Here is a 27,789-nt window from a genome sequence, read left to right on the forward strand (position 1 = left end):
ATGAGACCATTATACTGATTGGGCAATACATGGGTCCAATAACTAAACGCATAACCGTAACCTAACTATCGTGTTTTTGACGCTGCATTTTTTTGTCTCTCTTTGGTGTGTCTTTTAACTAAAGCTTCCTTGTATTTGGGAAAACTTTACTGATATACTTAGATGCGGGTTACATGTGCTTCCTCCTCGGAAACGCACTAAAACGCATGTGTTTTTGTTACCTGCAAATTTTCCAAATCTGATGCAAGTCTATGGGTAAAATCCGTACATAAGACTCAGCGTACCCGCAAGAGAAATTGACATAATGCGGATTTGAAACTCGCACCGCAGGTCAGTTTTCACTGAGATTTCTATCAATCCCATCCACTTTGCTGGAAATGTGTACATGCTGCTTTTTTGACGCAGCAAAAATATGCAGAGCCAAAAATGCTCCAAAAGCTCATTGTGGGAACATAGCCTTAAAGTGTGGGATACTGTTGGTGATCTGCCTTTTTTTGTGTGTATTCAGCCCTCTCTGTGTGGGGTCATCTGCACTAGATAATAGTGGGGTCCCAAGCAGAGCTTATGTTATGTCGACAGGATGGGTTCTGATGTGACAACCACAACACTCTCATATCTAATGGGAACAATTTTAATACCATCTTTGATAGAAAACAGTAAAGGGCAGCACGGTGGCTCAGTGATTAGTCCTGGGTTCGAATCCCACCAAGGACAACATCTGCAAGGAGTTTGTATGTTCTCCCCGTGTTTGCGTGGGTTTCCTCCGGGTACTCCGGTTTCCTCCCACACTCTAAAGACATACTGATAGGGAATTTAGATTGTGAGCCCCATCGGGGACAGTGATGAAAATGTGTGCAAACTGTAAAGCGCTGCGGAATATGTTAGCGCTATATAAAAATAAAGATTATTATTATTAACGGTACTCTATTTTCTGCACTACAGTAAAATAATAAAAAATAATACCTAATCTATAAAAAAGTTCCTTTATTTTCTATGGACTTATAAAGGCTCAGAGCAACCTTATTAATACTCAGCTAATTCTGCTCCAGCGCTGCAATCTTGGTTGACAGGCTGAAGCGGTAACATCACGACTGTAGTGCTGCAGCAATTCACTGAGTTCGGCAGTGATAACAAGCTAGTTATCACGAGCCCGCTGCACCCAGTGATCGGCTGCAGCGATCATGTGCACTGTAGTTGTGACATTATTGCTGCAGCCTGTCAATGAAGACTAGGATAAGCAACAGAGTGGCAGCTCTGGAGCAGTGGAGGATGAGTACAGCTGGGTTTGTTATTTTAACCCCTGTATGGTTGTACGTAGCAGTCACTAAGGAATCAGTTGTGCATCTACGTATATATGTGCATGTTCACTTGTATATTAGTGAGTACTGGTCTGTATTATGTAGAGTGTAATATGCTTTTCCCTTTATAAATGACAGCAACATGATATCACAGCTGCAAGCGATTGGGAAAATCCAATTTCCTGTGGTTTCCTTGCGGTCTGACAGCTGTCTCAGGCTGCGTTGCTGTGGTCTTGCTGGGCAATGCTCGATTATTATACCACTTACAGTTAGGTAGATAATAAGGCTACATTCACACATCTGTTTCCATTTTTACATCCATCAGAAACGGGCAGTTTTTCTCATACTTGCATCTTGCATCTGTTTTACATTTTTGTTGCATTGCTTTTTTTTAGCTCATCCATTTGTAAAAACCTGAAGCAAGTAGATTGAACTTTTTTTATCTATTGACTCTATTTCAAAACGGATGAAACATGGAAGGAAAAGTGAAGTTAAAAGTATCTTCTATTTTTTATCTATTTTAATGGATCCCTGTAGACTTCAAAGGCCGAGTCTGATCCGAAAAATGGATGAGGATAGGGCTAGCTCCGAGTCTCACGGATCAGACACATGAATCCTTTGTTTAGTCGGATGTGTGTTGGATCCATGAAACTCTGGGTCCATGTGCTGTTAGATGTGAGGATGTAGACTAATTCTGATGGGTTATTAGATCATTTCTGGCTGTGATATACCCTAATATCCATTGGATTTACTATTTTATCATTTAGAGTGTGTATGGAAGGTTTAGCTCAATGGTTTTTTTACAACCATTTTTTTTTCAATATTGAAGACCTTCACCCGAAACACAACATTCTGCCACCCGCATGATTGGACTTTTCTTTACATTGTACTCATTCCCAGATCTCGTACCATACTAAATGTAAAATTTCACATTGATTTCTCTTTTTCTCTTATGCAGATCCCCCAGATCCTGAATCTTTTTAGCATTACATTAACCTGTCCCCATTCCTGCCCTCCTCTTCACTCTCAGGCACAACGTCAGACAGCATCCTGACCCTGGCATCAGGATTAGTGATGAATGGAACATAGTCCGATAAGACCTTGTAAATTGTCAAGCTTGTAATGCTATATGAGAGGAGAAACATCCGCATTATGTGACTTTAATAACTGCAAGTCCAATTGGGTTGTCTACGTTGCACAAGTCCAAAAATGATATTGGTAAAACATTTTGTAAACTAAGTTGTGGAACTTATGGAGTTACATAAGCAAATTGTAATGCGTTAATCATTAAGGACAGTGAGATATACAATGAATTGTTATTCATAAGCCATTATATATAGTGAAAAAGGGGAACAGCAATACTCTATAATAGTGCCATCAGGAAAGACGTCAATTCAACTTAAAAGAAAAACCTTTGGCACAGACTATCTGAATATCTTGTAAAAAAAAAAAGTGTATTTATTGTAAACACATATGTAGAAGATAACAGAACCTAACGTTTCGGCCGATATTGGCCTTAATCAAGGTTATCTGTATTGTGCAAGTAGGCAGAAGTACAATCTGTATGCTTATAGTAGATGAGAGCGAGGGAGAAGCCTCTAAGAGGTTGGCATGTCTCACATAAAAGTCAATGATAAAGGCCAATATCGGGTTCTGTTATCTTCTAAATATGTGTTTACAATAAATCACATTTTTTGCAAGATATCCAGTCTTTGCCAAAGGTTTTTCTCTTAAGTGTTATTCATAAGCCGTCAGCCCTCACCATTCTGTGTGGTCAACTTGTGTTATATCACATACCTTGCTGAAGTGCTTGTCCATTGGATGTCCATGTAGTGCTCGTATTCTAGTAACTTTCCCTAATAAATCACAAGAACAATCTATTTCCCAAAAGATTGTTCAAGACCTTTATATACCAAACACAATTCTGTTAGTTAATTCATTCTTCATTACTGGGAAGATATGTTCTGTATAGTGTCCAACTGAAACCATAATTTTCTTCCATACTTTGTTCTGATGTGATCTCTAGCAGTAATCGTTGCCATACAATAGTGCAGTCCGGGTGTCATACCTACCATTGAACGGAGCTATAATAGTAAGGGTCAACAGATACCTACTCCACAACAGGCCAAGGCTCAGGTTGGGGTGAAGTTAGGGGGTATAATTCAAAGTTAGCCATGTGACTGTCATAATAAGAACAGGATCAATACCTGATGTAGAGTACCCTGTGCTGCAGTGATTAAAGGCCATTTTGTTTTTAATAGTGATCAGCCTGTAGTCGGTGTGATGTCTTGATGTCATAATCAGTTGTCAGCTTGTCATACACAAAAAAAGTGGGCTTCAAAAATGTTACTAGCAATGGCCGTGGTATATATAATATTACAGGGTATATGCACTAGTTTCCTTGATATTGCGTTGATCCAGGGAGCTAGTCTGATTGCCGTATGTGGAGGCGGGAAGGAATTTTTTTCCCCAATGTGGAGCTTACTGTTTGCCACATGGTTTTTTTTTGCCTTCCTCTGGATCAACATGTTAGGGCACGTTAGGATAGGATATGGGTTGAACTAGATGGACTTAGTCTCCCTTCAACCTTAATTACTATGTTACTATGTTACAGCTGATAGAATGTCACGAATGGGAGCGCCTGCTGCTAGTGCACGTGATATGTAAACCAGCCAATCATGATCCAACCTTTATAATTAATTACTTATTTAATGCCCTTCGGCTCGATCTCGAGCCATGGTGACTTGATGGATGTAGGATGATCCATCTTCTCTTCCGTTATCTTGATAATAGCAAACTATCGGGTTGCTGATCTTCCTTTTTGTCTTGTTCCTTATATTCTTCTGACCATTATGTCCTTCTCCAGTGATTTCTGTCTTCATATGATGTGCCCAAAGTAGCCATGTTCAGACTGTTCATGCTCAGATCTGGGGTATGCCTTCTGTCTTACGGTAATATTGCAATGTTCCCTCATTCAGTCATTATACTCTTCCGGAACACGCTAGAAAGCGTCACTCTGTGCTCATACAGTGCCTAACATGTTGGGAGTGCAATGTATGCCCATTGTACATGGAGTCTGATTTAGCTTTTATCCCAAGTCATATTACAAGACTCGTTAAAGGGTTGATTGTGACTTGTAGGTTCGCTACTACCAACAGGTGGCGCTATAGAGTTCAAGTCCTCTTTTTCTCTGAAGAGGCAATTTGCACATTGTACATGGAGGAGCTGACCAAGGTGCTGAACAATATATTTGGCAATCACACTGAGTGATTTGAAACCAATGAATGGCTCTTAATAGCCTGGGTATTATTACATTATCTCCTACATCATTATTGGTACTCTGTCGGTTCTCTGTACTCTACCTTATGCCAATTGTAAACCATAAGAGTGATCCAATATCATTCACAAAATGAATAGGGTTGTGTTGATAGCCCAGTGCTATGAAATATAAAAACATAACGAACAATAAAAAGCATACCCCCTAAAAAGGTCAGAAGGTCTCGATCAATGTACAATGGCATAATTTGAAGCTCATGGGCACCAATGCAGAATCTCCAACGGGGCCCCTAACTATTATGCATCTGTATTAAAATTTGTCTTCTAATATGGGCTAAAGCAACCATATTGGGCCCCTTGGACTTCAGGGCCTGGGTGCAACTTCAACCCCTGCTCCTAATATAGTTACACCCTTGTGAATATAGTATATTTACAATTGTTTGTAAACATCCACATGTCGTTTTGCAGGTGAATCCAGTCTCAGTCACCCTTTCCCATGGGTGGCCCTACTGGTTCCACACCACAAAACCTTAACTGTTCTGATCTACCATTATGTACCATCCTCCTAAGTCCAGATATAAGTGTATTCTCCTATAAGGGAACATGTCACCTACAAGTTTCCTTATTCTCTGTTTAAGTTCACAAAATGTTTTACTAATATCATTTTTGAACTTGGACATGTGCGATGTAGACAACCCCCTTGGACTTGCAATTAAGTCACATAATGCGGATGTTTCTCCTGTTACTGCAATCGTAAATGTTTTAGCATCTCATATGGCATTACAAGCTTGACAATTTACAAATTGGGAACATCCAAACGGTTTCCTTTCAAAACATATGCCCATCGGTTTGGAGTGGAGAATAGAGCGACTTATACCTTACTGTCTTTAAGGAAGTTGTCCACTACGTGGGAAACCCCTTCTCATACCCCACGCTTGGGCCCCATAAAATAAAAACTTATACACACCTCCTGTGCCGGCGCCGTTCCAGTGGTGTTGGCACTCACGTTTCTGGGGCTCTCATGCGGTTGTTATGATACGTGGTGACAGAGAGCAGCTCACCAGTTCTGGGGGCACGGTTGGACTAGAAAGCCACGAGGACAGTTGTCCTCAAGTGATAATCTCCTGCTGGTAAAACAGCAAAATACTGAACTAGTAAGGGTCACATCACTGATATCAGGGTCTGCGCTCCTACATTATAGTGCTCTCAGATTCCCTTTAATGAACTGAAGTAACCCTTAAATTGTAAGAGATGCCTTTTGTCTTTGATTCTATGTACGACTTTTACTACAGTCTGCAGCTGGGTCATTCTTCTGTTTTTATAGAACAGCGAAAAAAGAAGTTTCTCTGAAAGAAATAGTAAAAAAAAAGAGAGAGAATTGGGAACAATCGATCTACTATTAAGAAGGAATTATTTCGGGATGGTGACAGCTCAATTAGTCAGACTGATGTAGCAATAAGTGCCTGGCCCTTGTCTAACATTAGCTATCCCATTGCATACCTCTAATTAGTAAAGTACAGTTCTTGATTCTACAATTTGGGCATTTGTGAATTCTGACTGCTACTCAAACCGCGGAGTGAAAGGGCCTCGTGCTTCACAGTATCTGTAAAACAGACAATTGTGTAAGGTGTCACAACACTTTATCCGGCCATTTGTGCTGATTGCGGCCTACTTGCAGGAGCCAATGATATGTCTGAGCGTTTTGCTGCATAATAACAGGAGTGGCAGGGAGCACACACACATATTATGACAGCTATTGATTATACGGCACGTCGCATTTATTTTTTGCCATTTTCTGCGCGTCAATTAAGCTGACAACTTTGAGCTAACTTTAACCTTGTTGCCAGAGAAACTTGAGTGGATTCTGCGTTTCTTGTAAGTAACGCTTTTTCCAACTGAAAGATGTGACAAGATGGAACAGAGAGGAGCCGACCTGCAGCTTAGCCCTTAAATTTACAGCTTTTTGCTATAAAAATATCATGCCCAAAGTGTTTTTTTTTTTTTCTAGTTGATATTTTCAGCACAAAATATGTTGCCGATTTAGAATTACAAAGATAAAAAGTAATATTTATTGGTAATATAGCTTTCAATTATTCTTGTGCTTGAGTCATTAACAAATACATGGTTAATTTTATTTACTGATTTTAACAATTAAATTCTGCTGAGTGGTTCCTCTAGGGCTTTTCACACATTTTTCCCACAAAGTTTTTGTCAGTAGAAATTTATATAAAGTTTCCAGGGATGCTAAATACTGATTTTTATCTACGGGGCTGAAGGAGACTTTGGCACTTCTATGAAAGCACAGAATGAGGTTAAGTTATATTAACCGCTAGTCCTTAGCGATAATTAAATAATAAATGATGTCAAGCATATTATACCAGGATGATACCACAAAAATCAAAATGATAAATTATCGCCCATAGTATCATGTCAAAGTGGTGATAAGAACATCTATTCTCATAAATTAACATCCTGGTATCAATAAGGACCACAAATCTGGACCAACTGCAGAACAGTAAATATATACAGACAAAGAAATAAGCACAGTCATATGGACCAAAAGGGTATAAATATCAAAAAATCTTTATTTAGCAAAAAATCAGGAAAAGGCATGGAAAGGGTAAATGTACAAATCCAAACAGCATCCTTATAAGAGCCGGTAAAAACCACCATAGATATATGCGAGATAATGATGATAATAATATATCATAGTGAAAAAAATTATCCCCAAAATATAATGAGGTACCATTGAAGGCAATAGATACAATTACACCAGTTGTAAGCCAGAATCAAGAGACCAAATCACAGCGTTAATACATTAGGAATAATTACCTATGCAGAGTAAAGTGGTGAAATTGCAGATGGCTTGTAGGTGGTATACTGGCCCACCCTGACGCGCGTTTTGGAGGGTAACTCCTTCCTTAGGGGGCGTGTTTAGATATGAAAGACGCACATATAAGTAGTAACACTACCGGACATTACATCAGACGCCGCAATTATCATAATAATGGATGACTTCCTACATGACCGCCGATGCCGGAAGCACTCGAGGCCCCACGTAATCAGGCACCGGACGTACAGAGGCAGCCAGAGCCAGTAAAATCGGGGCATAGGTGGTGCATGCGCATTAAAGATCAAAGATTCCGGCGGCCATCTTGGAAATGGGTAAAGCATGAGAAGACGATATAGGAAGAAGGGCAAAAGAGGAAAAACCTCTATATAAATATATACAGGTGCAGTATTAAACCAGACACATAAAGGAACATAAAATACCACCATAAAAGCCCACATTCTATTAAAATAGATGATAAATAGAATGAATGGGATAGATAAAATACAACACATCATATATATGTCTATGGCTAAAAGGACAGCGCATGCACAATTATACATCAAAGCTCAGATCTTACAAAGCATAATACATAAATATTTTTATATCATCATTATATTATTATTAACTGAGGACATACATATACTATAATTATCATACATTTTTTATCGTATAAACATATTGGTCCTACAGAAAAAGAATCGTACAAAACGAAGGCATCCTAACGCCAAAGTCCATGGCAGAGAATAGCCACACATCCTAATTAATGTATCAATTCATTAACGATAATTAGTGCATACCACTTCTCTAAGGTATATTGAAAACGCAACTTTGGAACACATAGTTGTCCCCAGATAAGAAGAGATATATGCCAAATATCTATTAAAAATATAAATTTTACTGAGACAATTTAAAAAGATATATAATAAAACACTTATACCGAAAACCTCAAAAAAGGGGCACTTTCCATTCCTTGGCTCTGTAAGAAACTCATGTCAAGTGCCTCTTTTTTGATGTTTTCTCTTTACAGCCATAGTGTGTTATTATATATCTTTTTAAATTGCCTCAATAAAATTTTATATTTTTAATACATATATTGCATATATCTCTTCTTATCTTGGGACAATTACATGTTCCAATGTTGTGTTTCAGAATAGTCTGAAGGTAGTGGAAGGCATCATTGATACAGAATGTGCCGGCAAAGTCGCTGTAAGTTCAGAAGCCTGAATGAGAAGGTACCAGTACGTCACATAATTGTATAGCTAATTAACGTGTGTTGCACAGTTTTAGCAAAAAAGGAGAATCTTTTTGGTCCATTTCTAGTATTGGAGCTTATTCAAATGAAAGGGGCTACAGGACTTAAATATACCAGTACAAGATATGGTGCTATGTAAAATCTGGCACTGGTACCTGCATCAGTTGTTTGGACCATGGTAAATCTGCAGGAGTACAGTTTTTTTTAACCTATAGCATGTACTATATGTAACTACATGTGCACAACTTTGGAAAATAATACTTATGTGTAAATATGAGATGTATAGATGAGTCAAGATTACAAATTTGGAGCAAAGACCTTAAAAGCAAGATAAGAGAAACTTAAAAAAGTTTTCATAAATGATTTTAGACTTTGACAGTCTCTAGAATCTGAGTGATGCCACAAGTACGTCAACACGTCGTCAATAACCCCATACAATTCTCTGCCTACGTTTAAAATAGTCAACACAATGCAGAATAAAGTCCCCCATACACAGTAAACTAACGTCGGCCGAATCTGATGGTAACAACTTGTTCGGCTGACAGCCTTATCTGTAGAGGGGCCAGTTGATTGTCAGAGGAGTTAAGGATCTGACATGTCAGAATTTGGCCTGCCAATCGTTTTGTTTTTCCCAAAGATAAACTGCTGCCAAACATGTCTAGTGGCCGCTATCTGATCGAGAAAGCAGGACCACTTGACCAAAGGAGCTCTCTGGAAATGCATCGTTTGGTTGTCAGCCAGCTAAGGTGTTTGGGGAGGTTAAGAAGTGTGAGCCTTCAGGAACATCTTGTACTGCAAAAACAAGAATCCTCTAGGCCACGGGATCAAGAACCTACCGCATTACAACTTCCAACATGCCCAGTAGCAGCAGGAATGAAATGGGTTGCAGTTCCACAAAAACTGGGGTGTCAAAGGTTGACTACGCCTCTAGACATTATTTGTCTGTTGGTGTTCAGATAGAAATGCTTCTGACTTCATTATAACTTTTCCATCCAGGGCAGCTCCTCTGACTCCACACCTTTTCTTTATCCAAATGACCTCTTACTCCACCACTGATATATACCTCCCTTGTGTGCACTGCTGAATTATTTAATGCGTCTGAATGTTTGCAGTCCATCTAAACCAGACACATTAATGAACGGCTAAAAATTAGCACTGAGCGCTAGAAGCATAAATAATTCAGCACTGCCATTGACGTAATAGTGTGCAGTTTATAATTTCACCCCATGGTATATTATTCAGATAGATGCAATGAAAAACAATATTGTCTCACTGTCAAACTTTTCTTATAATGACTGCCATTACATAATGTATTAAAGGACATGGATTCATTTAGCTGAAAAATGTACATGTACGTCCTAAGTGAAAGGGACCTTGAGATTTACTTTTTAACCCACTGGCATTCTGAAGTCCATGTAAGCTATAAAGTTCTGCATTAATTTGGGGTATTTAGTATCTTCACCTCTTCGTAAGAATTCCAAGGTATCCAAAGCAGGGCATGACATGGTCAAGACACAAAGCACATTGATTAAGACTGAGTATGCCAGAAGAAGCCTTAAAATTTCACTGTCAATTCAAAAGGGCTATTTCTGCTCTGCTGTATATTCATAAATTACATCTCATCACTAATAGCCTGGAAATGTCTCACTAATGAAATGCACCTTACAGCTCTGAGACATATATTGCCTGTTCTAAGCCTCATATATCGTAAATTAGAGTCCCTTATGGTGCAATGCGCAATAGATTGAAGGTAGGCATGTCAAGAAGACGTAGGATGTTGGCGATAGTTCAAGAAAGCGCAGGTTGGTAAGATGGGGCAGGTTTGTTGGCAAAAAAATTAGGAATTTGAGAATAAAGAAAGAACTTGAGATAAATGTTAAATAGTATTGCCAGGAAACCTAATGATTCAGCGTGGCTTACTAATAATCAAGTTCAATTTCAAACCTTTACTGTGCAAAAGATTTAGGCAGGGGTGGAAAGATGCTGCAAACTAAGAATGCTTTTATAAATAGAAGTGTTAACAATGTAGTATTGTTTTAACAATGAACACAATGCAAAATGATTGAACAGAAGAGAAATCTAAATTAAATCAACTTTTGCTGTGGCCACCCTTTACCTTCAAAAGCCACTTTAAAGAATCAATTTTTCAAGGTACACTTGCACGAAGTCAGGGATTTTGTAGCATTATAGTCAAGTGTATGAGTCATTTTCATATGTAGGTAGAAAAACAGTCATTAACTGAAACAGAAACAAATGGGGGTAGTAGGCTTAAAACCGGGTGAGAAACAGCCAAACTCTGCGACGTTGCTGAAGACAGTGTGATATATCAGGTCATACATCATGGCAAGACTGAGGACAGAACAGAAACAAGAAACAAGGTAGTTATACTGCATCAGTAAGGTTTCTCCCAAGCAAAGATTTAACAGCAGACTCAGGTTTCAAGATGTGCTGTACAAACACTTTTGAAGAATCACAAAGAAATGGGTGCTGGTGAGGGCCATGGATGCAGCAGTCAGCCAATAAAACTTAAAGGGGTTGTCCGGGCTTTTCACATAATCTCAGTACATATCTGGGCTGCAGAATTATGACAATAAGTAATTTACTTTACGATTTACCCTCCTCACTAGTTTCACTTTCCATAGATCACTGTTCAGCGTGTGTCTGGGGGAGGAGCAGCTGGGTGGTCTGCTCTCTGCAGTGAGGCTGCTAGAGGGTGAGGATTTATTACTGTGTGATGAGGGCTTCTTCATGTGGTCGGGGAGGGCCTGTAGCTATGGAGGGTGGGGTTGTTCCTATAGAGGGCATGTTTGGAGTAGAGTAGGAGGTTACGACCAGTTCTCATTTCAATGCCATAACACACCCCCCTTGGACGTTCTGTTCAGAATATCTAGAAAACCGTGCAAACTAGTGACAGAAAGTAAATTACTTATTGTCATAATTCTGCAGCCCAGATATGTACTGAGATTATGTGAAAAGCCCGGACAACCCCTTTAATTAAATTTGCATCACACTCCCCTTCAAAATCAGAAGGTGTCCAGCAGTGCCATCAATTCAGAACTGGCAGGAACCAGTCTTTTTAAAATGTCAGGGTACATCAGGGAATCCAGAGTTGAGGGTTTCAATGTCCAGCAATGGATGAGATCAATGCTGTAACCCTAACCAGTCATTATACACTTTGCATTATCTATTGGATGCCCAGAACAGTCGGTAATGTACAATTTTGTTTGAACCTCTGGGAAGAGGGGTCTATCTTTCAGATATGGGGTTTTCTATCATCAATAACCTATTTACACTGTGGTCCATGTATCTGTTCAAGATTAGTCCTTTTTTTAGTATTATTTGTCTGCAACCTACATCTTCTCTGGAAGTAGGCACACTGTAGAGGATATGAACCAATGCTTTGATATTCACACTGCTATACTCTTCGGATCTACTATACACAGGGGGAATAGAGCATCATAGCAGCATATTATTCTTTACATATTTAGGACTACAGCCTTTTGACCTACTCCCCCATGAGACTATTTTGTCTCCCCAATAGGGGTATCTTGACGTTTATTGTCTATGGATGTGTATGTTTTTTCTATGTTTAGTATGTTAAGGGTGCATTGGGGTCCTCACGTCAACAACTAGGGTGCCAACCTCCGTTCATAGGTAGGGTGACTCTCAGGGCATTTTAGGGAGAAACTAGTTTTTATCTTCACATTTGGTCACTATATTTAGAATTGTTACAAGTTCCTTCCTTCCCTGATGGCCCCTATTTGTCTTGTGCACCGTTTTTAAGTATAAAATGTAATTTTCACTTTTAGTATATAATTAAACGTTATATTTTAAGAGTCTATTTTTTCTTTGGTTCTAAATACACAATACTTTATATTTAGATCTAAAGCTTAGATTTTCCATTATCTTTTCATGCACTGCTGCGCTCTACTACTGTATTTGGAAAGGGACTATAGCACTATACTGTAGATCCTAAATAAGTTACCAGAAATACAGTATTGCCAAAACTAATGAGGCACAGAGGCAGAGCAGTAAAGGAGAGCGAGCAGGTGGATGTAAAAATGTGTACAATGCAGATGTATATGTGTATACATTTTATGAAATGCAATTTAGGATTACACAACAATAATCTTTTATATACTACAGACTTAGTAGATCATGTTACAGACTGGCCTAAGGGTATGTGCACACACTGTGGATTCTGCTGTGGATCCGCAGCGGTTTTGGCTCTGTGGGTCCGCAGCAGATTCTGCTGCGTTGTACAGTACCTTTATTTCCTATGAAAAAAAAAAACGCTGTGCACATGCTGCAGATTTTTCCGCGCGGTTTTGCTGCAGGTTACAATCCGCAGCATGTCAATTCTTTGTTCGGTTTCCGCTGCGGTTTCACAGCTTATCATTATGAGGTGTGAAACCGCAGGCTAATCCGCAGATAAACCGCAGGACTTTTGTCCTGCGGATTTTCCTACAAAATCCGCACACCCTAAAAACTACGTGTGCACTTACCCTAATAAGGAAACTGCTAAAGTAGTGTGTAAGCGTTCAGGTACCTTTATATCAGACATGAATTCAGTGCAAAACTGGGCCAAAATCCATATTTGGAGGAATATCAGGTTGGTTTTGTTGATCAAAAGAATAATGCAACTAGCAGCACAGTTAAGGTCCTAGGATGTGATGGTATCTCAGTACCCATGACTGATCATCAGACATTGTGGTAAAATTAAGGAGGCAGAAAAATCCCAAAATGTCCTAAAAATCTTCAAAAAATTCAAAGAAGACAAAAGAAGGAGCGTAAATTAGATAAAAAGGATTTTGAGAACACTAAGCAGAAGACTATAAATAGGGTCATAGTGCCATAAAATCATGAATGGATGACAAGAGAAAGAATATTGTGAAGAGCAGGGTCAAATACTTCAGAATGCCAAAAACAATAGGGTAGTCAGCACATAAAAGCCACAGGGGTAGGGTAAGTTTGGGTGACAGATACACAAGGACAAAGGGTATTACTGGAATGACATAGAACAGTGGTGGCAAACCTATGTCATCCGTGCCAAAGTGAGCATGCAGAGCCCTCCCGGTGGGCACGCGTGCCATCTCCTCAGGACTAGAAGATGGCAGGGGAGGGGAGCAGCGGATCACAGGAGGCAGGAGCCGGCGGCTGTGGCTGTAACTGTGCCCGCTGCTAAAGAGAAATGAATATTCACTGCACTGGCAATGAATATTCATTTCTTTTATAGCCTGCAGTTTCAACCACAGCCACCGGCTTCCAGCAGCTGCCGGGCTAATACGGGTGCCCGCTCATTAAGGTAATGAATATTCACCTCCCTCCTCTCCCATAGGCTGGAGAGATGAATATTCATTTCCTTAATGAGCTGGGGACATGTGATCGCCCGGCAGCTGCTGGCACCGGAACAAGATGCTGCGCAGGCGTGCAGGGAACGTAAGTAGGAATTTTTTTTAATGCTTTTCTCATGAGGGGCATACATACAAGGACAGTGATGTGGAGCCATGCATACCAGGACAGGGATGAGGAACCATGCATGCCAGGATAGGGATGAGGAACCATGCATATAAGGCTGAGGATAGGGAGCCATGCAGATAAGGATGGGGATAAGGAGCCATGCAGACAAGGATGGGGATAAGGAGCCATGCAGACAAGGATGGGGATAAGGAGCCATGCATACAAGGATAGGGATAAGGAGCCGTGTATGCCAGGATAGGGTTAGGGAGCCATGCATGCCAGGATAGGGATGAGGAACCATGCATACAAGGATAGAGATGAGGAACCATGCATACCAGGATAGGGATGAGGAATCATGCATACCAGGATAGGGATGATGAACCAACCATGCATGGATAGGGATGAGGAGCCATGCATACAAGGATGGGGATGAGGAGCCATGCATACCAGGATAGGGATGATGAACCAACCATGCATGGATAGGGATGAGGAGCCATGCATACAAGGATGGGGATGAGGAGCCATGCATACAAGGATGGGGATAAGGAGTCATGCATACAAGGACAGCGATGTGGAGCCATGCATACCAGGACAGGGATGAGGAACCATGCATGCCAGGATAGGGATGAGGAACCATGCATATAAGGCTGAGGATAAGGAGCCATGCAGATAAGGATGGGGATAAGGAGCCATGCAGACAAGGATGGGGATAAGGAGCCATGCAGACAAGGATTGGGATAAGGAACCATGCATACAAGGATAGGGATAAGGAGCCGTGTATGCCAGGATAGGGTTAAGGAGCCATGCATGCCAGGATAGGGATGAGGAGCCATGCATACTAGGACAGGGATGAGGAACCATGCATACCAGGATAGGGATGAGGAGCCTTGCAGACAAGGATAGGGATAAGGAGCCATGCAGACAAGAATAGGGATAAGGAGCCATGGAGCTAAGGAACCATGCATACCAGAATAGAGATTAAGAGACAATGCATACCTAGCTTATGCATAAGTCAATATGTTTTCCCAGTTTTTCGTGTCAAAATTAGGTGTCTCAGCTTATACTCTGGTTGGCTTATACGTGAGTATATACGGTATTTATTTAGTTTTAATGTGAGGCCATTATACTGTATGATGCACTAAGAGTGCATTATACAGTATGAAACACTATTTGGGGCCATTATACAGTATGGAGCATCTCATGGGTCCATTATACTGCATGGAGCACTTTGTGGGACCCATTACACTTTATGCAGGATTATGTGGGGGCCATTACACTGTATGGAGGACTATGTGGAGCCATTATACTCTATGGAGATCTATGTGGAGCCATTATGCTGTATGGAGGACTATATATTCCCGTTATACTGTATGGAGGGTTGTGTGGGGATTACAGTTGGAGAATCTTACTGTGATGGGGGTCACCTTTCTTTGTTGGGGAAACTGAGGGAGGGGTACAGTAGGGTCATCATACTGTGTGTGTGGAGGGTACTGTGGAGGAGTTCACTGTGGGAGTATCATACTCTGTTTGGGAGCACTTTTGTTTGTAGGGAACAACTTTGCAATTTTACTTTTGATTAAAAATCCTCTCCATTCTCAAGAACAGACCATCACTACAATTGGTGGCTAGTATCATAGTCTTGGAGTGCAGTGCTTACAAGCTCTTTGATATTGACTCTATAGCACGCTAATGTACGAGTTGTCTTTCTAATCTAAAACCTCAGTATTCAGGGCTCTTTGCAAAAAATAAGTGGGTTTTTGATTGCAGATTGAGCACTCGGTCTCTAAAAAGGTTCGCCATCATTGTGCTATACAGTAGGCTTACTGGAACCCAGTCTTTCAACCATTTAAGGTTGAATGACCGTGACACAAAAGATCATAAGGATGTGAAATGACAAGAATAATTCACTAGGATGAGTAGTAGAGGTATCATGCCCATGAAGAGGTGTAGACAACATTTCTGAAGCACAGAATGGGTATGGAGAAAATGTTATTCATTCTGTTTGTGCATTGTACAGATTAAATGAAGGACAGTTGAGATTCTATAAGAGAACACAGTGGAACATGAATGTGAGCTTTCTGGCTTTCCAAATTCACAACTTGCTTTTTGTTGCCATGCTGACCTGCACAATGGCATATGCACTTAAAATGACTGGACTAATAGCAGTCCTCTATTATCTGCATCATGTAGCCCAAGGTTGGCTTGTGGATCCATCAGGCTACATGTTGTTGTGTTTGACTGCTGAGAGTCAATAGGCTGAAGACTACAAGTTTACGTTTTATGTTTCAGCACAATCCGTGCAGTTTCTGTGACCAAATAGCACTAAAATGACATCAGAGTCTACTTATGTTTTACTGCAGCAGTATTCTATTGAAGGAACATTTTGATAATATTATGTAATATGTATGCATTGATATAAATCTGACAAATTGCAATTATTTATAGAGCAAAAACTAGGGCAAAATGCAGAAGCAAGGTGTGAAAAATTAAGTACACCCTTACTGCTTCCATTGGAATTAATAGGGTAAGTAGCAGCCAGGTGCCTACAATCAAATGCCCTAGATTAAATGTTCAAATGGTCATTAGCAAGTGTGGCCACCTCTATAAAAACAGGAGTTTTGGCAGTTTGGTGGTCTTGAAAATGCAATACAGTTAACAATTTTCCCAGGAGTTGATGTTCCAGCAAATTCACCACAGGGTCAGATCTTGCAATTGTAAAACAGCTACAGCTACAGCTCAAAATTCTAAAGGCTTCATTTACCATGTAAAATGTTCAAGATCATGACAGTACAATTATTTAAAGACTGAAGAAGGAAGAAATATGAATTGTTTGGAAGGGCTGCCAGAAAAAAAGCCACTTCTTTCTAAAAATTACATAATTGTATGGCTAAAGCTTGCAAAGTTGCATCTGAACAAACCACAATACTTCTGGAACAATGTCCTTTGGACGGACAAGATCAAAGTGGAGATGTTTGGCCATATTGCCCAAGTTAGGAAAAACCAAACCAAAAATTATCAGTGTAAATACATACCAACTGTCCAGGATACTGGTGAGGTGATGAGCTTGTTTTTTTTTACATCAGAATTGCCAAAAAAAAGACAAGAATCAAGGTATTATAATGGCCCACTAAAAGTCCAGACCTCAACCCGATTGAAATACTCCCCTAATCGGAGAGCAGTATATTCTAGAGACAGCGACCATGATCCTAGCTATGTTTCAGCACTGTGCTACTTGCTGTAGTTTGAAAAAAAAACACACCAAATAACAAAAAACACTTTGACCAGCAGGTTATCACTAGGTGACTAGTAGACCAGCAGTTATATAAATGTGTAAGAATTTGTGCAGTTCCTTAGATCATGCCCAATTAGCCCACAAGTCCAAAGTGAGGAATGGCAGCCAAAGAACTTTTTCGAGATGTTTTTCAAGATTGGTAAGATTTGATCTGGTGGGAGTACACTGTGCACAGAGGTGCAACTATCAATAATTTAGGATCCAGCACCTCAGAAGCCTCAATGGGAAGAGACAGTTGAGAATGAAATGCAAGAGTAAAATTATGTGTCCATGCATAAGACAAAGAGTAAGGGCCATAAGCACCATAACCTAAACTGATGGAGGAGGTAATTGGAAAGTAAGGTTTGCCATACATTCATCGGTGCACCACAACGGTGGAGAGGTAGGAAATTTTTTAAAGATGTTCTTATTTGTAACCCTTTGGCACCTTTACATAGGAAAGATACGCTGCAATTTTCCACCCTGATTATTACAAAAACATCATTGTAGATGAGATCGAAACAATCTAAGCAGAAATGAACGTACGGTGTAGATTATAATACTAATACTAATAGATTATAATACTAATAATACAATAACGTTTAATTATTATACAGCATGTCAATGCATGTTGCCGACATTTTCATTTTGAATGAGCAGGGTGAAATTTATGGTGAATATTGAGTTAAAAAACTGAATCATTTACTGCAGTGAACGCTATAACAATTGTTTTTTTGCAACTTACCGTATGTCTTGTGCGAACCCTCCATTAAAGGGTTATTACAAGAATTGAAAAAAAATCTTTGAAGTTAAGCACATCATCTATTTAACCCGTATCAATGCAAAAACATCACTGCCCGGTGTCACTTCCACTTTTTTTAATTGCTCTGCTTCTGTGGTCTTTATTCTGTTGATGTGGGCAGGCAGAAGTTTGGAGTGCATTGAAGTCAACTTCTGCTAGCACCTCACCTCATTCTGCCTATCTACATCTATCTATCTATCTATCTATCTATCTATCATTAAAAAAAGGGAGTGGAGGGGGCAAGCCCACATAGGGTGATATTGAAAGGCACAGATGAGAAGGTAATTATGGAGATGCTCACCTGAAACAGTTGTCATTGTCACAACTCCAATAATTGCCCATGAATATTACAGCTGCTGCAGTCCTGTTGGCAAATGAACGTCAACCCTCTTTTGCATATCAATTAAATTATCGATATCGATAGTAGAAAAAGGAATCTGACGTTTCAGAGTAGACCTCACTGCTGCAGAAAGGAAGCAGTTCCAGTGTGGAATAGCAATTTCGTAGTTTTTATTTTTATGCATTTCGTGCTGGCACCGAGCTCGTTTTTAAAAAAACAAACTGCATAGCACAATCTATGTTTCCTTTCTACAGCAGCACGGTCTATTCTGAACTGTTAATCTTTTTTTTCTACTATTTATCTACTATCTATCTAAATAAAATAGAAACAGCACCAGTAATGGAATTAGGATGCTAAGGCTCCCAGGCATGGACCAAGTCCTTAATGTATAAACAAAGAAAATGAAGGCAGTACATCAATTGAAAAAAGTGGAAAAAAAATGCTATTTAATAGCCCATAATGGTGACGTTTAGACACCAAGTGTCAAGCTAACCTTGAGAAAGGCTCACACCTGGAAACATCACCATTATGAGCTATTAAATAGTATTTTTTTTTTTCAAATGATGTATTGCCTTCATTTTCTTTGTTTATCTGCCTGCTGGATACTTTCCACCTACCTCCCTGACCTTGTGGTCCAGATTCACTCTGATCCATTTGATTTGGGAAATACTGCTAGCTGCAGAATTTCCTGCACTTGTTCACATCTTTTTGGGACAGTTTAATTATATTTATCATATATTTATCCTACTTTTACATATGTTTTCATGATGGGTGGTTCAGAAATCAAAACTCCATTTATTTATGTCTACAGATGGAGACCCACCTATTTTTGTGATTATGAGTGTCACACTGTTACGGGGAATGACGGGGAAAAGGAACCCTAGTCTATCCCTAACCCCGGGGGTTACCCCTGAAGGTGGAGATGCCTCGTTCTTGTACCTCTCTGTGATTTCATGAAATCCTATGCAGCTTTCACCCTTCCCCTAGTGAGGAAAGGCAGGGGTAACACCGGCTGGACAGACGGGCAAACCAAGGCACAATCAAACGACAGGCACACAGGATAAAATACAAAGGGAAGATGGGTACTCAGTAACGGGGCAGAAAAGCACCTTGAAGAACCGCCAACAAGTGGAAGGAAGAGGTATTCACACCAAACTGCATAAACAATCTCAAAACGAGAAAAGCGACACTCCAGAAACACCTTCTCCAATGCAGCCAGGAACAGACTGAATATTCTAATGCTTGCATAGAGGGAAGCCAGACACAAGTTTATATAATAGAAGAGTGTGGCTCCAATATGTAGTACTGCCAATAGACCACAAGGAACTCTAATCCCTTTCCATGCCACAAGACTTGTGTTCAGCTAATCGCCACGATCTTTTAATCTCAAATGTACCACAGGTCCCAGCATAATGTGGCAAATTCATGACAATGAGGTTTTCGCTTAATATACCACTGCCTTCTTTATCATAGCTCCATTGATCTTTTTACTCCTAGTGTGCATGTGAGCATATGCACTACTTCTCCTTCAACTTATTCAACTTATTACGTAAATCCACATCGGCTCTGACTAGCTATAAGGCTAGCTTTTGCACATGTCTGTATATGCATACTCCCTCTTACATCCACATACAGTAACTATTTTGCACACAGTTCTTTATGCCCGGACTATGCAGTGAAGCTGGACCAACATTCCACAATAGGAGAAATGGCACAGTGCACTTACAGAGGAAAATATAAAGTGCTGTATATATGCAACCACGCGCCATTTTTAATTGATGTATATTGCATATACACTTCTTTTCACACTCTCTATTGAGTTTTGAACAATGGTTTCCTTGAGGCAACTTTTTTTTATTACAGTCTTACAAATATGTCAGTTTGTGTCATTCTCTTTCTATATATGTTAAACACCTTTCAAGCTATTCAGCCTCTAAGGAAACTCACAGCAAAACGAACAATTAAAATCTAGTTGCAATGAAATAGAAGCCTTGGAATTTATATAAGTCCTGCAGAAGAATGAGACATTGGCAGCTAGATCAGCATGATGGGAAAAAAAACGTGCTAAGTTGTTTTTTTTTGCTTTTTCTTCTTCTCAAGGCTTTTTTTTTTTTTTTTTACAGATAATTTGTTTACTCCTGACCAGACATCATCCAGTTACATAATCTGCTAGAACCCTGCTTCATATGGCGCTCAGCCTATGTTCTTTTATGTGCAAATCTTCATGATCGGTTTATACGATTAAAGTGATATAGTAGACAGATTAAGACACAGTGGAAAGCAGTGAGAGATTTTCTGCTGTACATAGCACTGTTACCTCCATGTATTTGCAACAGGGTTTTTTCCTCATGTACTGTAATTGGCTTGTTGAAGAGCGCCCTCTATAGGACCAATGGTTAGCATCTGTAGCCAACAGTTTTTGACCCATGTATGCTGGGAGGGAATGAGTATGCAGGCAGATTTTAGCTACAGATTTGTAACAGGAATTATAAATTGTGATTTTTAGCATAGCACATGCATTCTCCTCGGGGCAAGCGATGATATTCATGAGCACAGAAAGAGTTAATCATTGCTTGTCCTCTGGAAATCAGAAATGAATCATTTCATCAGTCTCTCTTGTACTATAAATATCTATTTTTCCCCTCTTTGCAAATCTCAATAAATCCTAATTTAACAGCTCGGCTTGCTTCACTGTGTGACGAAGCCGCCTCGCAGCAGTGCTCTGGAATCCGTACGTCTTGAATAGTTGAAGCAATAATCCAGCGTGCTTCTGATGGCCTGATCGTGTCATTTGTCATGACTGCTCAATCTACTGGGGCTCATTACTCCTATAATGGCTGCACACAGTCAGAATGTCGCCTTTCTGTGGGAGTGGGAGGTTGGAGTGACCTCTGTGGATTGAGTTACTGGACTTTGCCACCATGGTTTGTCCCAGGGCAGCACCCTACTTCTTTCTGTGCTTGATACCACTACCGATTTGTATCTCGTAGAGTGAAATGCAACCTATTGTGCTGCTCCATTCTACACCGACTCCAACATAAAGTGTACTTAGTCCAAAGTAAACGTTCATTCTTGTCCTCAGAATAGATGTTTTTGTTGGTCACTTTCCTCTGGTTTAAAGGGTCTCAAGTTCTTAGAAGGGTAGAATTGTAAAGTGCTTGTAAAAAAAAGCAACTGTCAAATTGGTACTATAGATTCTATGGAACTCGGTAGCATGGGTCAGAGAAGACAGACACAGTATATGTTCAAAGGTTCAGTATTGTATTGTAGCAACAGGTCACAGTACTATGCAAAGATAGTTCAGGGGTATTGCAGGAAGCAGGCTTCAGTATTACACGGTAAGCAGATATAAGTTCTGGCAACAGGTAGAGTCTGTACGAACCAACTGGCGAGAGTCTGAGGTCCGGGAGCACACAGTCCTAAAGTCCTGAGCCTGGACCAGGCTTCAAGCGGAGAGCAGGCCGCAGAGATGAATGAAGCAGAGGCGGTCAGGCAGGACGGCAGGTAAGTAACAAACGGGGAATCCCGAGGTATAGAAGAAGCAGGCACAATGCGAGTTCTCCAAGCTTGGCAGCAGGTGAAGATCCAGATACACAAGCACAGGTATAATGTGCTGAGTCCCTTTTGTACACAGCAGGTAGGAAACAGGAAGAGTCAAACAGGAACAAGATGGCCCCTTGTGAAGCTACTTACTCCATCTTTGATAAGGGCAAAAGTAAGGGCAAAGTCAAACAGGAACAAGATGGCCCCTTGTGAAGCTACTTACTCCATCTTTGATAAGGGCAAAAGTAAGGGCAAAGTCAAACAGAACAGGAACATGGCTCAGAGCCTCACAGCAACATTGCAATTTACCTCTTATTAAAATCCCTCTCTTTTCTCAATAATGTAAACTATTACATTACATTTTGTTGCCTAGGTCAACGGGCCAACCTGCAGCCTCATAGTAATTGGTCACCTTGGCAAGAAGCTCTCGCCGCTTGTAGGCTCCATGCTTTACAGCCTGCTTGTGTCATTCTGAAGTTGGCCGGATCACTGGTTCCAACCAGCTTTAGTCCCTCCCATGCTGCAGATGCAAAACTGCCTCTGCTTCTGTTGGTACCCTGAGAGACGACATAGTTTGGACCAGTGGTGCAACCATGGCGCGGGTCCAGAATGACAATCATTCAGAGCACACAACCCCTGCAACCAAGAATCCTGGTGTCAGAGGAACTGTTTGCTCCTGAAGATTGATTATGAGAAAACCCTCTTTAAGTTGTACCTTTTAATTAAAACATTTCAAGCACCATCCCATAATTTTTTATTTTAGTACTGGAGTGGTGCCACTAATGTAAGTTTCCTATCCGTAGTATTCTACTTACCAGCCACTGTCTTCTGCTCTTCCTGGTGCCGCTCCGGCACCACGCCGCCAATTTTGTGACAGCAGCTCTTGACTGAGCGGAAGTCAGCGGTAACGGTCACAAGCTCTCAGTGTAAGTCTATGAGAGCTTTGTCCTTTCCACATTCTGGGTCTCAGCCTTACATTGGGTTGTGACTTCCAGAGCACCCAGCAAACACCTGAATGATCTGGCAGATTACAAACTGCTGGAGACTGTCTGGAGCAGTGCCGATAACAGAAGACAGGTTACAGGAAACTTAGATTAGTGGCACCACATGAACCATGTGTCTCCATCCTTCGTGGGACAAAATGGAGACATGGGGGCAGAATGGGAGACACAGGGGCAAGATGGGGGACACACGGGGCAGAATGGAGACACGGGGCAGAATAGAGACCAAGGGGGCAGGGTGGAGACAGATGGGGCAGGATGGTGCAGGATGGAGATTTATGGGGCAGGATCATGGGACAGAAGGGGCAGTATCATTGGGCAGGATGGGGAGATCATATGGGGCAGGATGGAACATCACATGGGGGCAGAATGGATACTCATGATAGCAGGATGGGAGAACATATGGGGACAGGAAGGGAGATATTATTGCAATAGGGGCTAATTAAGAGATATTATTACTGCAGTGATGTATTTATTTTATTTTTTGAGGATACTGTTTTAAATGGGGGGGCAGTCCTGTTGCTTTGCAGAGCAACACTAGGTCGCCTTTTTTTCTTCATCTGGTGTAGTTTAGAAGTTGGGAAAAAATAAGTAATGTGTTCTGCAAGCGGTGCTCTAGATAACTGTGGTATTTCCTGCAGAGATGAGCCCTGGCTGGAAGTGATGGCTGCCAGGGCTGGATGAAGATGAAAAGTGAAGATGAAGGACTTCACCTAGAGACGTCACTGGAGAGTCAGTATGTTACCTGTACACTGATACTATACACTGTATACTATATAGAGCGGCCCTGTGTACAAAGTCACCAGTGATCACTGTATTACCTTTACACTGACACTTTATACAGAGCTCCTGTGTATAATGTCATTGATCACTGTATTACCTGTACACTGATACTGTATACAGAGCTCCTGTGTATAATGTCACTGGTAATCACTGTATTACCTGTACACAGACACTGCATACCAGGTACAGATCTCCTGTGTTTAATGGCAATAGTGGTTCCTTGTATGTGCTATTATTTGGTCACTAGGTGGTGGTAATATGTGGTCTGGTCATGGTGTGGTGGTATTTGTTCCTTGTATGTGGTATTATTGGTCACCATGTGGTGGAAATATGTGATCTGGACATGGTCCGGTGGTATTTGTCCCTTGTATGTGATATTATTGGTCATTTTAAAAATTGAAAATAAATAAAAATATACCTAAATTGTATTGGATATTTTAACAAATGTTTAATAAGTTGGAGTAGGGTCCGGCCAAAAGAGTCTACCTTGTAATGGTGGTGGCTTAAAAAATCTTTTGGCCAAAACAAAAGCTGCTGGCTATATATGTGATCTGGTGATGGGAACTGTTAATTTGTGATTGGTGAGAAGAGGAGTTTTTCCAAGAGAGAGCAGTGGGACTGTGGACAGTTTGAGGGGTGGAGGCGGGGCTGGGGTGGAGCCTGGGTGGAGTCTCAAGGGGGTCCCGAAAATTTTGCCGGTATGGGGCCCCGAAATTCCTAGTGGCCACCCTGCCCGCAGAAGCATGTTTTGCAACTGTTAGACAGCCATAAAACATGCGGGGATTGCCCGTGTTTGACAAGCAATCTCCGCATGTTTTTTGGATGTCTAACAGCCACAAAACATGCAGGGAGTTGAACATGTCACTCGAGCACCTGAGATACTCGGTGCATACACAAGTACCCTAGGCAAACTCGAGTAATGAGCACTTGCGCTCATTACTAGACATCAGATATAAACGTTGTAAAGGCTGCAGCCATAGACCATCAATGTTCTGATTCTAGAAAGCTCAGTTTAAGAGGATCTGTCAACCCTCCTGAAAGGTCTGCTTTTGTGAATACTTGTATTCCCCCATAATATAGCAATTCTGGAGAATATTTCTTAAAACACCATGTTTTACTGTTCCTCTGTTAGTTATTCTGGAAACAGATGAATAAATTGACAGCAGGGTGTTACAATTCTGTTACCAGCAGGGTGGGTCTCACATTATGAGCATTGATTAGACAGGACAGACTGTGTAGAGAGACACCTTATTGTCAAGGGGAATGGTAAAATAGCATTGTAAACATATTTAAACTTTTCCAGGAGTAAAGGCCCCCTTACATTTAGCGATGCACCGCGATACGACCCGGTCAGGATCGCTGGTGCATCGCTAAATGGTCGCTAGTGAACTGCCAAACTAGCGATGTAGCGACGTAGCAGCGGTCATTACTTACCTTTCACATGCAGCGATGCTGACGTCCTCCCGCCCGCGTCCACGCGTCGCTCGTCGGCGCGAGCAGGAAGCCGACGAGAAATGGACCTGGCCGATCTTGTGCAATCAGTGACAGACACCGGGGGAGCCGGTCGGCGGTAAGTATCACACATAACGATATCGCTAGCAATATTGCTGCTGTGTCACAAAATCGGTGCTGCTTTAGCGATATTGCTAGCGATATTGCTATGTGTAAAACCCCCTTAATATCTGAGGAATGGCACGATGCAAAGTTCTAAAATAAATACTGACAAAGAGCCGGCAGGTCCTCTTTTCTCTCATGCATTAGTTGGGATTGGGGGCATTTTTAAATACAATTCCTCTCTTATATTTTTATTCTCAGCTGAGTAACAAATGAAAGCTATGTAGAATCACATGTGCCCGAAATGTCACATTGTCCACCTTTCCTCTGACGTTTTAGCCAGTGGATGTTCTCATTAGTGCTTGACTTGTGATTTAGTTTTGTAAACCTGGTAATAATATACAAGAAGTAACATGAATGTATATCACATACAGATCTAGAATATGTGATTGTTGCGTAATATTAGCTTTGTGAATTCTGGCATGAGGACCGGGCACGTCTCACTAGGTGAATTAGCCAATAATTGAAGCCACAGGTAAAATCCACTGCTGGGTTCATAAAGCCAAGCATGTGTCCTCATCGCCCGGCTAACCATTGTGTAGAGTAACGTGCGCGGGATGATTATAGCTGGCAGACTCCTGCCTGGAATATTAAATCTCAATCTCTGAGCTTTAGCAGGTGCACTTGTCAGAAAACCAGATTTGGCCAATCTGCTTGTGCCCAACTACCCAACTATTTTCAGGGCTGCAATCAATCTTCTCATGCCCCTGCACATGCCTGAAGCATTGCCTCCTTTCCTGCACAACTGCCACTCATGCTACTCATATGGAAAATCAGACATTATTACGTGATGGCCGACCTTTACTCCTTCCAAGCAAATCTCCCAGATCTGTCTGCAAATGTTATATTTCTTTCTTTAGCCTTGGCGCCTTGTAAATGGCTTTATGTACCTAATGAAAATTGGCAAACACATTTCATCATTTTTGTACCATGTCCTTTTATAGGTGAGCTAAGTACAAAGGCAGTTCATTACACGACATCTTAAATTCTATTATCATATATAGATAGATAGATGTAAGTTATATATAAATATATACAGTAATTCTCTGGGAGAAATACTTCATTTTCTGGAACAATTTCAAGGGTGCCAATACTTTTGGCCATGACAGTAAGTATGTATGTATGTATATATATATATATATATATATATATATATATATATAAAAGCGCAATGCTGGGAACAACTAAGATACTGCGCAGAACCCTCAAACTTCCAGGCCTCTGGTAGAGGATCCGAGAATGAGGAAGGACAAAAGAGATCACCCCCGGTGGGGGGTGAGAAAGAAGTTTTATATGCCTCATCAGCCACCTCCTCTACATGGATGACATCAAGCTGTATGCAAAAAACAAACGAGACATCGATTCACTGATCCACCTGAAAAGGATCCACAGTGAAAACATCGGGATGTCCTTTGGACTGGAGAAGTGCAGCCAGTTGATAAGCATCCAAGTCACCATCACGGATGAAACAAGGAGTATCCAGGAATACATCAGAAGAATGGCGCCAAAAGATGAGATGCTGATAGAAAGCCTATGGCAGCAACAATGGCAGATCTGGAAGGAAGAACAGGAACATGAAGCACCATGGCAATACAAGCCACTGCATGGGATGTACCATCGACAGATAATGGAGGTGGCTATATGATGCATGAATAGGCAGACATATACAGTGGGAAAAATAAGTATTTGATACACTGCCAATTTTGCAATTTTTCCCACCTACAAAGAATGGAGAGGTCTGTAATTTTTATTGTAGGTATACTTCACTGTGAGAGAAAATCTAAAAATAAAAACCAGAAAATCACATTCTGTGATTTTTAAATAGTTAAATTGCATTTTATTGCATGAAATAAGTATGTGATCACCTACCAACCAGAAAGAATTCTGTCTCTCACTCGTTACCTGTATAAAAAACACCTGTCCACACACTCAGTCACACTCCAACCTCTCCACCAGGGACAAAAGTGTAGACCTGCACAATTCTTGCATGGGCTACAGGACAATAGGCAAGCAGCTTTGTGAGAAGGCAACAACTGTTAGAGCAATTATTAGAAAGTGGAAGAAACTCAAGATGACTGTCAATCTTCTTCGGTCTGGAGTTCCATGCAAGATTCTGCCTCATGGGGTAAGGAAAATTCTGGGAAAGGTCATTAATCATCACAGAACTACACAGGAGTACCTGGTCAATGACCTGAAGAGAGCTGGGACCCCAGTCTCAAACATTACCATTAGTAACACACTATGTCATCATGGATTAAAATCCTGCAGGGCACTCAAGGTCCCCCTTCTCACGCCAGCACATGTCCAGGCCCGTTT

The 27,789-nt window shown here is 40.8% G+C and overlaps 1 protein-coding gene across 2 annotated transcripts in view; it reads left to right on the forward strand.

The window, feature by feature from the left end:
• Positions 1-27,789, forward strand: part of NEXMIF (neurite extension and migration factor) — a 492,764-nt gene that overhangs the window by 438,511 nt on the left and 26,464 nt on the right. The window lies entirely within an intron of this gene.

This window comes from Dendrobates tinctorius, unplaced genomic scaffold (assembly GCF_039654945.1).
Source record: "Dendrobates tinctorius isolate UK_male_01 unplaced genomic scaffold, ASM3965494v1 ptg000231l, whole genome shotgun sequence".
NCBI classification, from domain to species: Eukaryota; Metazoa; Chordata; class Amphibia; order Anura; family Dendrobatidae; genus Dendrobates; species Dendrobates tinctorius.